The sequence below is a fragment of the Chiloscyllium plagiosum genome, unplaced genomic scaffold (genome assembly GCF_037043375.1).
Source record: "Chiloscyllium plagiosum isolate Xiang-an unplaced genomic scaffold, Cpla_swu_hap1 HiC_scaffold_42, whole genome shotgun sequence".
Classification (NCBI taxonomy): Eukaryota; Metazoa; Chordata; class Chondrichthyes; order Orectolobiformes; family Hemiscylliidae; genus Chiloscyllium; species Chiloscyllium plagiosum.
The window spans coordinates 83652398-83669962 of NW_028270180.1; positions in this window are offsets into that span (position 1 = coordinate 83652398).

The following is a 17565-nucleotide window of genomic DNA, read 5'->3' on the forward strand; positions in this document are numbered from 1 at the left end:
AAACATATGTTCAAGTGTGTAATTATTCCCAGCGTTAGACTTTACTGACAGTCTGTGTTTGATACTGGGTCAGAGATTGGTCAGCGCTGTAGCTGTTCCCCTGTGGGAATGACAGGGTCTGCATCAACAGTGTGTGTAAAATCAGTCAGGATCAGGTCGTAGTTTGGAACCAGTTACCATCTGCACAATGTGTGCCTGTCCCACTCTCATCAAATACACTGGAGACCCCGACACTTGCAGAGATCCCGCTAACAAAACTCTGCAAGAAATCACATTTGTAAGGGAAGATTAATTAAGTAATCTCCCTTCCAGTCCCTAAAAGGCCATTTTTTGATGCTCCCACTGCATTCACTGTAATTTCACTTTGACCATCTCTGGTCCCTATCTCATGTCGGGTTGCAGGGTCGGGTCAACTTGTCAGTGTCCAACGGCAATTTTGTCGATTTGTCTGTTAAATATTCGCCTCTAACACAGATCTCCACAAGGCTCCATTCAGTCTTAGAGTTCAACAAATGGTGCATCGTCCAATGGTAAAGACTGGAAAGGACCCAGCACCTCATTGTGCACCCGTGTGTTCAATTCAGGCTGCACTCAGCTAAATATTCAAATATCAGTCTCCCACACTGTTGACAATACAAACGTGCACTCTGCTAACTGTCCACGTGTCATTGTCACACACTGTAGACAGCAATCACTGTTGAAAGTTCACACTTTGCACACTACAGAGTGTCCGTATATTAGTTATCAAATATTATAGATGTTACTGTAGATATTGTATTACTGTAGATAGTAAATACGTTGCACACTGTGGACTGTCCATACATCAGTTATCTCATACTGTAGACATTGTATTCCACGCCAGCACTGTAGCTGTACTGGCACACCTTTATTAGGTATTTGACAATTTTTAGAGGCTGATGTTGTCAGGATGCACAACCTTTGCAGTATACAGTGCGACCAGTCAGATGATGGCAGCTTAGTGGAACAGGGAGGGTTGAACCAAGACTAAGTGTGGGATATCCAGTGACCAGGACCCAGCCCGTGCCATCCCCACATCCACATACAAACCTCTCTCTCTCAGACTGACTTGTTAGAACCAGCCGAGATTGCTGCAGATCTGATCCAGTCCCAGAGTCACAGCTTCTTGATGCTGTTCAGACTGAGCTGGAGGGAAAGGAATTGCTGGACCCTTCCCTATTTCAGCAATTATTTCACACAATTCCCACGGGATCAACACAAGGTATGAATGAGACTGACATGAACCTGTAAAGTCAGCAAGTTTTACTTTTTGATTGCGGTTCTGAGTGTAAACATCAATCCTTTTCACAGACGGCCATCCAGTGATTACACAGATCTGTTATACAAGTCTGTTAATAGTACAAATGACCATGAGATTCAGCTCTTCCTTGACAACAAGCTAAGGGACCCAATGGCCCACCTTCTGCATTGTAGGGATTCTATGATTTAGACAGATTGGGCAAAGAGAATGAATGAGCAATTGACTTCTGAAACAGGCTGCATAAGGATAATAACAGAGCACAATTTCACACAGAATTACCACCATCTGAAATAGTTTAAGAGAAAAGAAAAAAAAAATAGGAAATTCAGTCTCCTCACTTCAGGGACTGATTCTGAGCTGGCTACCCACAGCCAGTGTACTGTGCACATGTAGATAAAAGGTGACCTGATAATGGGATACCAGCTCTGTGCAGTTTTTTCAGAATCACAATTATTGTACCATCTACAACACTACCTGCATCCCCCTACACACCGTTCCCCAGCAGCATCTCATTCATCCACCCACAAAATCAGCCACTAGAGATATGCAAATGTCAAGTTAAGATATTAATAAACTTTCTATGCTTTGGAAACACTAGGATCTGTATTTGGACACTATGCTGTTCTATTTGTTCATTACAATGCTGATTTATGTAAAAGAACATTTCACTGCTTTCTTGATCTGGTGCCTGAATTTGGACTATGTTGCCCCACAAATAAATGCATTTGTGCAACCACTTCAATTCACCAAAATAACTCTGACTTGTTCAAATACGTGTAAAGAATGATTTCCATCGATGGGATCAGTTCGAGGAATAGTATTGCAAATGAAATTTATTACATATGTGGATCACAAAATAACAAAGCTGCCAGAAATGGTAGAGAGTAAAATTATAGACCTCCTTCTGCTCTCCATCTCTGGATCACTGTGATTCTCTTCTTTGTTCTGACCCCTCAGTCCCTTACGGACTCGACTGGCTACTATAATGTGTCTGACTGTCAGAGCGTTGAGCAGCAGAATTAGATCAAATGGCAACAATGGATTAAGAACTGTAAGGAACCATTTAAATCCCACCCAGCTGGGATTCACTATAATAGATCGGCTTTGAAATACAAAACCACGGTAGGTTGTTGTTAGAACTACAACAGCATTTCTCTTTGGGAATATTTTGTTTTTCATTTTCTGGAAGCAAATAGTGACAAAACGATCAAAGCTGAAAGTGACAATGAACCAAACAGAGCAAGAAGTGGCTGTTATTGACAGGACATAGTTTATGCTTCACACAGGAGTTTTATCCAAGAAAGATATAGGGAAATAATAAACATTGATCTGCCTCAGTATGACCTCAGTGATAACAACCATCAGATCAGATACTGCCATGGCCACCAGGTAGCAAGAGGTGCAGGAAGACAGGCCACACTTTCCAGAGACAAAATATTAAGTGCCACTAAATTAACTGTTGCTAGGAAGAGAAAAGAAAATAGACTAAAATAGTTTGAAGCAAACATACTGTCCGAGTCCAGTCCAGGTTATCATATCTGTATTTTGATACAAAAAGACATGGACTTTGAATTAAGCAAATGGTTAAACATCACAACTGTGATCTCATTTAATCTCAGACATACCTATTCCAAGGTTTAATACACAGAGAGTTTATGGGATAAACTTTAGTCCACTTCCTGAAAGCTGATTGACATCTTTGTAAGTTTCAATGAGATTTTTGAACCTTGATTTAACTGACTTTGCAGTTTGAGCATTTCCCAGCCTGGTGTGGGAATTCAGGAAGCTGAAAGGAGGTAAACCCAGAATCAGTTAAAATGTAAGCACAATTCTTATTAGGCTGGAAATATGGGAATGGTTTTCTTTGACTTCGCTCACCTATTTTAGAGTCACGAGAAGCTAAAGCTGCACAATGTTGAAGATCGGATCCCATTCCGGTTGTATCGTCAGATCGTACTGGAATTTTAGACATTCCTAATTTTAGACATTACCTGGACCAGAATTCCACTCCAGATTCCATCATGTTACCCCATTTCCCATCACACCTCTGGATGATGAGTTGAGTGGCCTCTTGCAGATGAGTAACAGAAGGTCCAAATACGAGGATGAAGCCCTGTATGGAAGAGTTGTCTTCTGACCAAAGTTTAAACACGTTGCCAAAGAACCATATCATGAGCAGTGACCTCAGTCACCAAAGTGGACCAAATGCAGCTGGACCTCAGTTTGCTCTGGATTCCCCATTTGGGTAGGGGTGTGAGCAGGAGAGCAAGATGAGCTGGGACGATGAAGCAAATAGAAACAAAACCAAAGCTTTTGGAACAGATTTAATTCTGTAGAAGGGTCACCAGGCTCAAAACGTTGACTTTGCTTTCTCTCCACAGTTGCTGCCAGACCTGCAGAGTTTCTCCAGCAATTTCTGTTTCTGATTTGATAATATCAATTTTTCTTTTGCAGGCATCGCTGGTTTAGATATCACTGTACTAAACAGTCATGCCAACTACAATCAGAACCTCACGTATCCGAGGCAGTAAATCAAAACTCCAGAGTTAATTGAGACGAACTGACCAGTTTGATAATATATGATAAAAAGTGACCTGGTATCTGCAGAAAGACGGTCAGCAGTATCAGTCCCACAGTAAAACCAGCATATTTACACAGTTTCTGTACAAACCCACTTACCCGGAATACCAATGATGGCCAAGATCATGTCATATATTTTGTTGACATTGCGAATAATTCCGTGCATTTTTTGACTGCATTACTCTGCCTCGACCAACCCGACTGAATTAAACTTGGAGTCAATGAAGCCAATTATCTATATTCTCTGGAAATCTCCACAGGGACATTCAGATTGCAGCATTTTCAAAGATTTTGTGGACAGTTTGGGTCAACAAATTCTGGCAGCTATCCACGTCAGAACACTGATGAGGTAGAATATGATGATACTGAATTGTTAAGTAATACAATTGGATAATTTATGTGAATCAATGATTTTTTTTGTTGCAAAAGTATGCAGCATTTTATGAAATAATATGTACAATACACTCCATTAAAGTCCATTTCAAATCATACAGAACAGAAAAGGCAAAGTGACCATAGTCCTGATTTCTCATTAGACAGAGGTCACTGATGGTGGTTTAACCTGAAGATCACGAGATCTCAGACAAAGGGAAAGGTTGAGAAGGAGAGTCCTTCTTGGTAACCTCAGCCAATGTGCCATTTGAACTTCTGCTATTAGTATTACAAGCCAGCTGCCCTGCCAACTGAGCTAAACCAATGGCTCATAGTGTTCATGGCTGTGCAAGTTAGGTGCATTAGACTGGGGTAAATGTAGAGTAGTAGGGTAGGGGAATGGGTCTGAATGGGTTACTCTTCAGAGGCTCAGCGTGGACTTGTTGGGCCGAAAGGTCTGTTTTCACATTGTAGGGATTCTGAAAAAAAAAGGCAATTGTGATTGTTGGCCCTTATTTCAAGGAGGTTGGAGTATAAGAGTAGGGAAGTCTTCCTGTAACTGTACAAGGTGCTGGTGAGACTACATCTGGAGTACTGTGAACAGTTTCAGTCCCTTTATTTAAGGAAAGGCATCATTCCATTGCAGGCAGTTCAGTGGAGATTCACTTGGATGGTCCCGAGAATGGACGGATTGTCTTATGAACAAACATTAAACAGTTTGGGACTGTACTCACTGGGATTCAGAAGAATGAGCCGTGATCTCATTGAAACATAGGCTTTGACAGGGAAAATGCAGGGAGGATGTTTCCTCTCATGGGAGGCTTGGCCAGTTCACCGAACCTGCACATCTTTGGAATGTGGGAGGAAACTGGAGCATCCTGAAGAAACCCACACAGACACAAGGAGAACGTGCAAACTCCACACAAACAGTTACTAGAACAGTTTGTTGATGGTGTTTGGAGGTGGCAGAAATGGGGCTTATGCAGTGTAGAGACACCTAACTCAATTCTGGTTTTCTTCCATTGACCAGTCCCTTCCCACTTATATCTATAATTTCTCTAATACTTTACGTCAGTTTCAGAATTTTCAGTTTGCAGGCTCTAGCCACCTCCCCTTTACTGTGGACAAGCAATCCTTTCCCCATCCATCCCCATCAGGGTGGTCTCAGGGCTTTCTGCTTCTTCCTGGAAAAATAGCCTGATGGGCCCTACCCACCACCACCCTCCTCCACCTGGCTGAGCTTATCCTCACCTGAACAGCTTCTCTTAATGGCACTCACCTTCTTCAGGTCAGAGAGGTGGCCATGGATACCCACATAGAGCCCAGTTATGTTGTCTCTTTGTGGGGTATGTGGACAAGGGAAGAAAAGCAGAACTGAGTTAGGTCTCTCTACACTCCATAAGCCCCATTTCTGCCACCTCCAAATGTCATCAACAAATATGTCCTCCCATCTCCTCTCCTCCCGTATCAGCCTTCTGCAAGGACCATTCCCTCTGGGAGACTCTGGTGCACTCCTCCTTCATTCTGCAACCCCAGAAGGTGGAATATCTGCCCATTTACTTCCTCCACCATCAATATCTCAGCGGCTAAACACACCTTCTAGATGAAGTCATGCTTAATCTGTACTTCACTCGATTTAGTTTACTGCAATCCCTGCTCAAAATGTGGTCTCTACTACACTGGGGAAACAGCATAGACTGGGTGACTGCTTTGCAGGACATCCATGTTCTGTGTGCAAAAAAATGTCCCTGAGCTTCCAGTTGCTTGAAACTTCAGCATCCCATCTTGCTCTCTGGCCTACATCACTGTGTCAGGCTTGCTGCATTGTTCCAGAACAGTGCCTCATTTTCTATTTGAGAGCTCTAGAGCCTTCGAGACTCTGAGTTCAACAATTTTAGAACTTGAAACAACTTCTCCCATTCCTTGCCCCAACCCCAAGCCTTGCACTTGCATGGCCTGCTATTACATACAACCCATTATTAGCCATTAATTTATCCCCCTAATAGCTATTTGATTTCCCAGGCTGCTCCACTTCTCCACTTCTCTGTTTATCTCTCTCTCTGGGCTCCATCTCCACTTTACTCCTTCCCTCCCCCACCCCCAACCCACTCTATCTTCTGCATAAAAAAACAACGCTTTCCTAGTGACTAGCAGCTCTGTGGAAGAGTCATTGAACCCAAAATGTTAAATCTTGATTTCTCTCCACAGCCACTTCCAGACTTGCTAAAGTCTTCCAGCAAATTCTGTTTTTGTTGGTGATATGTTGTGATTTGTTTAATTAAATGCTGAATGGAAGCTGCTGCTGTTCCAGACCAATCATGTGATGCTGAGTGACCGAGGGGCATCGCGATTTGCTGAAACATTGGGGCTTCCCGAAGTCCCAATGGAGGCTTTGATTACAGAACGTTTAGGGGATTGATGGCAGCGAAACCTCCAAGCAGCTTCCACCCCAGTGGATTCGCAAATGGAAGTGTATTTAATTCTATCTTATCTTGTTCATTAAACTATACCTTGTACAGAATCCTGTACAATGATTTTTATTGACCTCAGTATCATTATGGTTATGGGGTTTTAGTGTGGGCTCATTTAATATAATTAGCATTTCTTACAATATGGTACTTGTGTGAATCAAGTTGCCTGTTACCTTCCCTGTTTCACGATAGTGTTAGATGTGGAGCTGGAGTTGAGCATGATTTTCTGAATTCCCATATCTGCAGAATCTGAGCCAAAATGTAGAAAGAAGCACGAGCCTGGGTTATGGCCAGAGCTACTTTTACACTTGGATGTTATTCATTCACCCTCCATTTGCCTAAAATAGTGACATTCGCAATAGTGTTTATCACATTGGACACAGATCCTCAGAACACGGTCACCGGGCATGTGATATCAGAGTTAATCACTTATACTTGCAGTAACCAGCAGTTTCCTTCTGCTATGTTAAAGTTTTAGGTGAAAGTGAGGACTGCAGATGCTGGAGATCAGAGTCAAGATTAGAGTGGTGCTGGAAAAGCACAGCAGGTCAGGCAGCATCCGAAGAGCAAGAAAATCGATGTTTCGGGTAGGAGCCCTTCATCAGGAATGAGGCTGGGAGCCTCCGAGGTGGAGAGATAAATGGGAGGGGTGTGGGGATAGGGAGAAGGTAGCTAAGTGTGCAATAGGTCAGAGAGGAGGGTGGAGTGGATAGGCGGAAAGGAAGATTGGCAGGTGGGACAGATTATGAGGAAGGTGCTGAGCTGGAAGGTTGGAACTGGGGTAAGTTGGGGGGAGGGGAAATGAGGAAATGGTGAAGCCCACATTGACGCCCTGGGATGGAAGTGTTCCGAGACGGAAGATGAGACATTCTTCCTCCAGGCGTTGGGGGGTGAGGGAGTGGCGGTGGAGGAGGCCCAGGACCCTGCATGACCTTGTCAGAGTGGGAGGGGGATTCAATTTCTGCCGTCACTCATAAAAGATTTTATCTTTGTGACTAAGGCTGTGCAGAAACGTGAGCATAACTTCAGTACACCATGCACTAACTTCATGTCCTGAAGTTTGACTATCTGCGAACAATATTATGTCATTATTGGAGCATTAACACTTGCTTCAGTTCAAGTGGACAAGTAGAGGTCATTTTAACCTAGTTGCTGTGTTTAACTGGTTAAAGTAGTTTAATACTGAAGGGCTGTGCACTGATACTTTAATTTTGATTTCCAATTTCTTAAGCTTCGTTTTTAGCTAACATAGTGACCATGCGCTATTGCATTAGACAGTTTTGGGAATGTGGCCTGTGCCACCTCCACTGGAGGCCTAACCAACACCTTGGTTGGCCGGATTGGTGATCGCCCCTGCAGAGGTAAGCAATTCCTCTTGCATGGTATTCCTAACTTATCTGCTTTTGCACGCTCTATCCATGCAGTCACAGAGCAAGATAAACCAACTTCCATTCACTGAGGGTGGAGCAAAAGGGAAGTTGGAGGGCTTGAGGGAGACTGGGGGGAGATGTGGAGGTCAAGGTACTATAGGGAGCAGGGGAAATGGAAGGATTGGTGAATGGGGGGAGAATAGGGAACAGGGTTGAATTCTGCCTGGGGAAAAGGTAAATGGAGATGGAGAAGAGGGACACTTGGAGGGAAGTCCCATTTGGAACCAAACCACCTTTGATCAACTATCATTCCTCCATCAAATACATCCACTGGCCATTCATCCTGCTGTCAGTGGAGCCTGTTTCCTTTTCTATAAATAGTTTCTATCAAATCTTCCCTTCACCTACTCTGCTGTAAGAAGAATATTCCTAGCTTCTCTTGGTTCCAACTATTCTTGCTATCATCCTTTATCCTCAATACCATTTCAGTGAATCCCCTTTTTGTGTGTTGCCATTCGTCCTATATTATGTTACCCAGTGTTGAGCAGAGTTCTCTGACTGGGACTTAACTAATGATTTTTCAAAATCGGGAGGAAATCTTTTGCTTTATTGTAATCTTTGCATCTATTTGCTCCTTCATAATGTCAGAGGTGAGAATATTTACTGATGACCGTACAATGTTAAGCACCATGTGCAGCTCCTGTCCTTACTGTATCCTGGAGCCACTTGTCAAGCTGTTGCTTCCAATTCTGGAATCTCCATCATTGAAAAAGACAAAGTTGACAGGTGCCTTCACATTCGTGTCCTACCTTAATTTGGAACTAGATTGGTATTCCTGCATTGTCACTGAATCAAAGTCATGGAAGTCCCTGCCTAATATCAGTACAGATGCATCTTCACCAGATAGACCAGTTATTCAAGTTGGCAACTCACCAGCACTGTCTCAATGGAAGTGAATGACAAGCCTTGCTAGTGTTGGCCCTGTTGCTAAACTGTAAGTTAAAAACAAGATTGCTGGAAAATAATGTATCCATAACCTCTCAACACAAATGGAGCTCCATTTCAGGTGCATTGTTTGTAGATATGTTCTATGTTCAAAGTTATTGCACAGCTCTGGAGCAGGTGGGATTTGATCCCAGGCCTCCTTGACAAGACACACAGATTTTACCATAAGAGACCTTCAAATTATGGATTTATGAGGTGCAATTTTGGATTGTTTGCCTAATCTATGTTATAACTCGGTCTGTAGATGCACTATTTAGTTCCTGTAGAGGGAAATAAACGTTTTGCCTTGGGAGCAGAGCATGATAATTGGAGCTGTTCTGGGAATGTCCTTAAAACAGGTAAACATCTTACAACTCCGACAACTTTTCATAAGACGCAACAGGTTTCAAAACTAAATTGGTTGGTCAGCTTGTCTGAAACATCCTACAAAAGCAATAAAAATCATACTAAATATGAAACCTTTCTGCCTTCTCCCCATGCTCAGTAATTGGACTGCATTTTGCAGCTAAGGATGATGTAAAAATGCTGAAAATGTGTTGCTGGAAAAGCGCAGCATTCAAGGAGCAGGAGAATTGACGTTTCGGGCATGAGCCCTTCTTCATTCCACTGACTGCCTGATTTTACAATATCATCTCAAAGGTCTCTTCTGTTTTGAGCAATTGACTATGCAGTGATTGGGGAAAAAAATGATGTTTTGCAGTGCCCTTCCTGAATGACTTCTGGATTCTCACCAGAAGTGAAATTCATTTTGAGTATATTCTGTCTTCATTTAGATCTCCATCTAACCTGCATCTTTATGTCCAAGGCCTTTCCAAATGCTTGTTTCTTTTCAAAAAACTTTGAGCAAAGAGAGTTTTAACTACTTCAAGTTAAAGTAACAGTAGTGCAATATAGTTCGTATTTTGAAATACTTCCATTGGAAGCTTTGACGAAAGAAAGAGTAACAGTGGGCGGCACGGTGGCACAGTGGTTAGCACTGCAGCCTCACAGCGCCAGAGACCCGGGTTCAATTCCCGCCTCAGGCGACTGACTGTGTGGAGTTTACACATTCTCCCCATGACTGCGTGGGTTTCCTCCGGGTGCTCCGGTTTCCTCCCACAATCCAAAAATGTGCAGGTTAGGTGAATTGGCCACGCTAAATTGCCCGTAGTGTTAGGTAAGGGGTAAATGTAGGAGAATGGGTCTGGGTGGGTTACGTTTCGGTGGGTCGGTGTGGACTTGTTGGGCCGAAGGGCCTGTTTCCACACTGTAGGTAATCTAATTCAAAACAGGGATTTTAAAGCTTGGCTTTTTTTTAAAACTGAAGACAATTCTTTGAGAAATCTAATCTTATCTCAAAATAAAGTGACAAAGCTGATTGATGAGGGAAGGGCTGTAGATGTCATACTCATGGACTTCAGTAAGGCATTTGATAAGGTTAGAGCTGAAAATATGTTGCTGGAAAAGCGCAGAAGGTCAGGCAGCATCCAAGGAGCAGGAGAATCGACGTTTCGGGCATGAGCCTTTCTTCAGGAATCTTCGGGCTCATGCCCGAAACGTCGATTCTCCCACTCTTTGGATGCTGCCTGACCGGCTGCGCTTTTCCAGCAACACATTTTCAACTCTGATCTCTAGCATCTGCAGTCCTCACTTTTTCCCATTTGATAAGGTTCCCCATGGTAGGCTGATGGAGAAAGTGAAGTTGCTGGGGGCTCCAGGGTGTATTAGCTAGATGGATGGAGATCTGGCTGGGCAACAGGACACAGAGAGTAGCACTGAAGGGAGTTCCTCAAAATGGAGAACACAGGGATCAGTGTTGAGACCACTGTTGTTTGTTATATACATCAATGATCTGGAGTGATGTACAGGTGGTCTGATTTGCAGATGACACTGAGATTGGTGGGTTAGCAGATGATGAAGGGGACTGTCAGAGAATGCAGCAGAATATAAATAGATTGGAGAGTTGGGCAGAGAAATGGCAGACGTAGTTCAATTCGGGCAAATGTGAGATGATGCATTTTGGAAGATCCAATTCGAGAGCGAACTACACGGTAAATGGAAATGCCCTTGGGAAAATTGACATACAGAGTGTTCAGGCCCTGAAGGTGGCAATGCAGGTCGACCGAGTGATCAAGAAGGCGTACGGACGGTGTTGAAGAAAATCTCAGATGCAGACCTTGGGAATTGACCAAGCTTATTACATCTCATAATATGTCATGGGTAGCAGCCAGTCCATAAAACAAATGGATCGCGACTGCATCGAAAAGCTCCAGTCCAGTGGGGATTTATAAATGGCCCAACGACAATTTGCTTAACTAGACTCAGTACCACAATTAGCCACTAGATGGCCGACTTACACTTGCATGCAGCAGAGTTGAGACCTTGCCAAGAGTGGGTATTAATGGTGCATTGTTCTCACGACTTGGGTCAATACTCTATATTCAAATGCTGATTAGCGACAGTGTCCAGATAAGGCAGTTCATAAGTCATGCGAGTAAGCATACTATCTCATAGGTGAGGCAAGTCTATTTCTAGAGCAAATTATACAATGATGGAAGAGAAAGTTAAAAATCAGACAACACCAGGTTATAGTCGAACAGGTTTATTTGGAAGCACTAGCTTTTGGAGTGCTGCTCCTTCATCAGGTGGTTGTGGAGTATAAGATTATAAGACACAGGTCTTTTTCAATATATCATTTCAGTTACATCGCACTGTAAACTTTTGCTATAAATTCTGTGTCTTACGATCTTATATTCCATGACCATCGAAAGCGCTGCGAAGGCGAGTGCTTCTAAATAAACCTGTTGGACTATAACCTGGTGTTGTGTGATTTTTAACTTCGAACCGAATGCAATAGTCTAAGTATGCTTAACCAACATAATATAAAGCTGCAACATGACATCCTGACTCTTGGACTCAATGTCCTGACCAATACTGGAAGTACGACAGACACCTTCTTAACACCCTATCTACATGCGTGGCCACTTTCAGGGAGCTACAAACTTGAACCCTAATATCCTGCTGTACATCGATATGTTCAGGGTTCTGCTCTTAACTATATACTTTTCCTTAACATTTGATCTCCTAAAGAGTAGCACTTCACACTTAGACAGATTAAACGCCATCTGCCATTTCTCCACCCATATCTGCAACTGATCTATATGCCGCTGCATCCTCTCACAACCTTCTACAATATCCACAACTCTACTGATCTTTGCATCATCTACAAACTTACTAACCCACCCATCTACAACTCCATCCAAGTCATTTATATCTGTTAAAAAGCAGAGGTCCCAGTATGATTCCCTGCGGAACACCACTAGTCACCATTCTCCAGCCAGAAAAACACCCTTCCACAACTACTCTCTGCCTTCTATGGGCAAACCAATTCTGAATCCATGCGGCCAAGTTACTGTGGATCCCATGCATTATACTCTTCTGGATGAGCCTACCATGAGGGACCTAGTCAAAAATCTTACTAAAGTCCATGGAGACAATATCCACCCGCTCTATCCTCATCGATCACCTCCTCAAAAAATTCAACCAAGTTAGTACGACTCAACCTGCCCTACACAAAGCCATGCTCACTGCCCCTAATTAGGCAGTGCTTTTCCAAATGTGCTTAGATCCTGGAGAATTCTGTCAATAGCTTCCCAATGACTGACGAAAGACTCACCAGTTTATAATTTCTTGGATTATCCCTAATTGCAGTCTTGAACAGAGGAACAACATTAGCAGCTTGCCAGTCCTCCGGTACCTCTCCAGTGGCTAGTGAAGATACAAATGTCTTGGTCAAAGTCCCAGTAATCTCCTCTCTTGCCTCACTCAAAAACCTGGCGTAGGAAGCATCAAGTCCTTGCGACTTATCAACCTGAATGCTCTTCAAAAAACCCAATACCACTACTTTCTTGATCTCAAAATGCCCTTGCACATTAGCATGCTCCACACTAATCTCATTATCCTCTCAATCCTTCTTCTGGGTCAATACTGACACAAAGTACTCATTTAGGATTTTGCAAGCCTCCAAGCACAAGTTCCTCCTTTATTCTCAAATGGTCCTACCTTCTCCCTCATTATCCTCTTGTTTTTATTTTTAATGTATGCCTAGAATACCTTGGAATTCTCTTTAAACCTATTTGTCAATTTCGTGGTCCCTTCTTGCTCTACTAATTTCCTGCTTGAATTCTTTCCTGCTTTCTTTATATTCTTTACAGTCCTTGTCCAATCTTAGCTTCCTAAACCTTCCATTTGCTTTTTTTCTTTTTGAGTTAATTCACAACCTCCTTCTTTATCCAAGGTTCCCTTACCTTTCCCTATCCTTATCCTTTCTCCTTACTGGAACATGCCGGTTCCAATATTGACCCGTTGGGAACTCCACTCCAAATCTTCCTCCAGCCAGAAAAATATCCACTGACCATTGACTCTCTTTCCTATCACTCAGTTAATGTTGTATCCATGTTGCCCATGCCTCTTGTACCATGACTTATAATCTTCCGCACAATTTGTTGTATGCTATCTTCTGGAAATCCATGTTAATCACATCAGTAACATTGCCCTCATTGACCCTTTCTGTTAAGTCATCAGAAAACTTCAGCAAGATAGTTTTACACAATTTCCCCTTGACATTTTTTAACCAACCCACCTTTTTTGATGTGAGAAACAGAGCTCACAATATAATAAATTTCAGTCTGAGTCAAATTCTGAAGCAGCAAATTTTATTGAAACATTCTTGCAAGAAGGGGTGACTAGCAGTTACCACCCCCATCCAAATATTACTCCACAATTTATACAGTTTAATTCTCAGTACTTCCCGGTTTACCTCATTGGCCTTCAAACCTATCAATATTCCTTATTGTGTTCTGCCCCTGCCCAGCTGTGCTCCGCCCTTGTTTACTTCTCCCCTACTCCAAGCCGGGTGACCCTCCCCCCTATCAGTGACTTGGCTTGCCTCAGTGCTGACATGAGGGAAGTTTGCTGAGCTTAGAATATCTTGATGTTCTTTTTCAACTTATCTATTTGTCTGTAACCTCTTCCAGTGTTTGCAGGCATGTTCCATTCTTGTATGCACATTTTAGCTGACTCAGTTCTTTGCTGAAACCATTATACACTGGTGTAGGTTAGCTCATTCACCTTGCATAAGCAATTAAGCTTGCAGAAGTAACACTACTTTACCAATATCCCACACATGTGATTATCAGTTTTATCACAATAGTTGTTTCCAGAAACTCTCCCAACACCAGTGTTAAACTGACAAGGCTGTCAATTCCAGGATTAACTTACAAGTCTTCACAGAACAAGGTCATAATGTTGATAACCCTCCAGTCTCCTGACACCTCCTCTCAGTCCAGAGGAGACTGTAATGTTGTGGCCAGTGCCCCTCTCACTTCAATCAGAATCCTTGGATGTATCTCATCCTGATCTGGTGTCCTGTTAACCCCGAGCGCCAACATCATTTGGACAGGTAATTGGATAGAAAAACTTTCCTCCTCAGTGTATCCGCACATTAGCAGTTTACTGATTAGTATCATAGATGTTTTCTCACCTTCACTGGGAACATTTGAAAATAAACTCTCCAAATTCCTAACCGCGAGCTCGCGCAGAGTCGGTTAAACGGCCGCGCCTCGAGACCCCGCGTGAGCCCTTGGGGCGGGCCTTTACTCTCAGCCAGCTCTGATTGATCAGAACATCTGTCAATCTCGTGCTTATAGCCAATACAAGTGCGGTCCCACGTTGGGAACGTCATCTGGAAGTGAATGTGGATGAAAAGAGAAATCGCTGGAGAAACTCAGCAGGTTTGGCAGCTTCTGTGGAGTTAAAACAAAGGTAACGTTTCAGATTCAGTGACCCTTCATCAGTCCTGAAAGTAGCTCGGGAAAAAAGTGCAGTTAGTGGCTCTCAATCCTGCAATAGGTGGAGATGGAGCCCAGAAAGAGAGAGAAGAGACGCAGATAAAGGGGATGGATAATTGTGAGGCAGGGAGAAATAAAAGCTGATACAGGGGAAAATGTAGGAGCAGATTACTGCAGATACTGGAATCTATTGAAAACAAGTCACATTCCTGATGAAGGGCTTATTTCCGAAATGTGGACGGCACATCATTTCTGCGTTTTTGGGGTTTCTCTTGAGGGAAGGAGAGGATTGATAAATCAATGGCTGAAAAGGTGGTGCAATGTGCAGGGATTCAGTCTCTTGCATCGTTGGGATCTCTTCTGGGACATAAAAGATCTGTTCAAAAAGGATGGGTTTCACCTGAACTGGAAAGGGACCAATATCCGACTGGGGAGATTTGCTAGTTCTACTTTCGGATCCTGCCAACATTTTTCGAGTGGTGAGGTGGGAGCTTCTAAGTAACAGTGCATAGACAGAAATATGAGGATGGTTCTGAATCAGAAAAGAGCAAGTTAATTCGAAAAGACAGACATGAGCGGTCAGAGAATGATTTAACTTTCAGGTAAGGCTGATAAACTCAGCGCATGTATGGGAATGTGGGTTTGGGATGTCAAAGCTACTACAGGAGCTTGGCTGAGGAATTGACAAGAGAGGCAGCTCAACATTTCAGGCTTTATGTGTTATAGGAGGGATAGTAAGAGAGGAGAGGGAATGGCATATTTAATTAAGGAATACATTACTACTGCAATTAGAATAGATATTTCTGAGGGACTGTCATAGTGTTAAAGTTTTGGTTGGTGAAGAATTTGTTAAATGTGTTCAAGAAAATTTTCTTTATCAATATATAAATGTTCCTGTAGAGAATGAGCAAAACTTGAATATCTTTTGCAAAATAAGGCAGAGCAAGTGACTGGAACTAGTGATTGTAATGCTGTTAGTTTTAAAATAGCTATGGAAAAGGATAAATCTTCCAAAAAAGTTAAAGCTCTTAATTGGAATAAGGCAAATTTTAAGGGAATGATGCAATAACTTTCAAAAGTTGATTAGAGCAGACCGTTTACAGGTAAAAATATGACTGACAAGTGGGAGTCTTTAAAAGTGTGATAATGAGAATTCAGAAGCATATGGTCCTGTTGCTGGAAGGGTATAAAGAGGGTAGAAACATGCTTAAAAAGGAAATCAGAAAGGCAAAAATGGAAAATTAGATAGCTTTGGCAAGTAAGATTTAAGATAACCCAAAAAAGATTCTATAAACACTTCAAGAGCAGGAGAGCAATGAGAGAGAGAGAGCGCGAGAGTAGGACCCTTTAAAGATCAACAATGTTGTCTTTGTGTTGAACCTCAGGAGGTGGGAGAGATGGTAACTGAATATTTCACATCAATTTTTACTGTTGAAAAGAAATGGGGGCTTGAGAACTCCGGGAAATAAATATTGATACTTTAAAAACAGTTCACATTACATAAGAGGAAGAACTGGAGGATGATGGCATAGGCATTGATTACCGTGTTTAGCCGGCTCATCTTCAGCCATATCTTTCCATTTTTTCTTATTCTTAAATTATTCAAAGTAGTGCTGTGTCATTGTGACAAATGAAATGTTTTCACTTTTTTATTGTATTTTTTATGTAAAATGCACATGCCAATAAAATAATAATCAAAATCAAATCACACCAAAATTGGTGGTGTAGTGGACAGGACAGATGGTTATGTCAGAGTACAATGGAATAGTCATCATATGGGCCAATGTGCCAAGGAGTGGCAAATGGAGTTTAATTCAGATAAGTATGTGGTTTGTATTTTGGTATGGCAAATCAGGAAAGGACCAATACACTTAATGGGAAGTGTTGTCAAATAAAGAGACCTTGGGGTGCAGGTTCATTGTTCCTTGAAAGTGAAGTCGCAGGTAGACAGGGTAGTGAAGTAGGCTTTTGGTGTGCTTGCCTTTATTGTTCAGCGTGTTGAGTATGAGAGTTAGAAAGTCATGTTGCGGCTATACAGGACATTGGTTAGACCTTTTGGAATGCTGTGTGCAATTCTGGTCTCCCTGTAGTAGGAAAGATGTTGTTAAACTCAAAGTTTCAGGAAAGATTTACGAGGATGTTGCCAGGGTTGGAAGGTTTGAGCTGTAGGGGGAAGTTGAATAGGATGAGGCTATTTTTCCTGGAGTATTGGAGGCTGAGGGGTGACCTTATAGAGGTTAATAAAATCATGAGGGGTATGGATAGGGTGAATCACCAAGGTCTTTTTCCCAGGGGAGAGGAGTGCAAACCTAGAGGGTATAGGTTTAGGAGACGGAGTTGGATAATCAGAAGGACTTAGAGAAGGAATCGAGAAGTTTGGACAGTGCAGTGACACAGGATTGTTCCCAATTGTCAAACTTACTGTTGTTTCTGGCATTCTTACCTGCATTTCATTTCACTTAATTCTATGAAATCGGTCATTTCTTTCACGATCACAGCAGATGGTAACATTTACATCATAACAGAACAGCTAACACTTTCATAGAGATTTTACAAAACGTGATTCACACCTGTCCAAGAAAGCAAATAAATTAATGATGAACATGGAAGATTTTGAATACAGGTAAACAGGTGAGAATGTAAATTCGAGAATTTAGAGG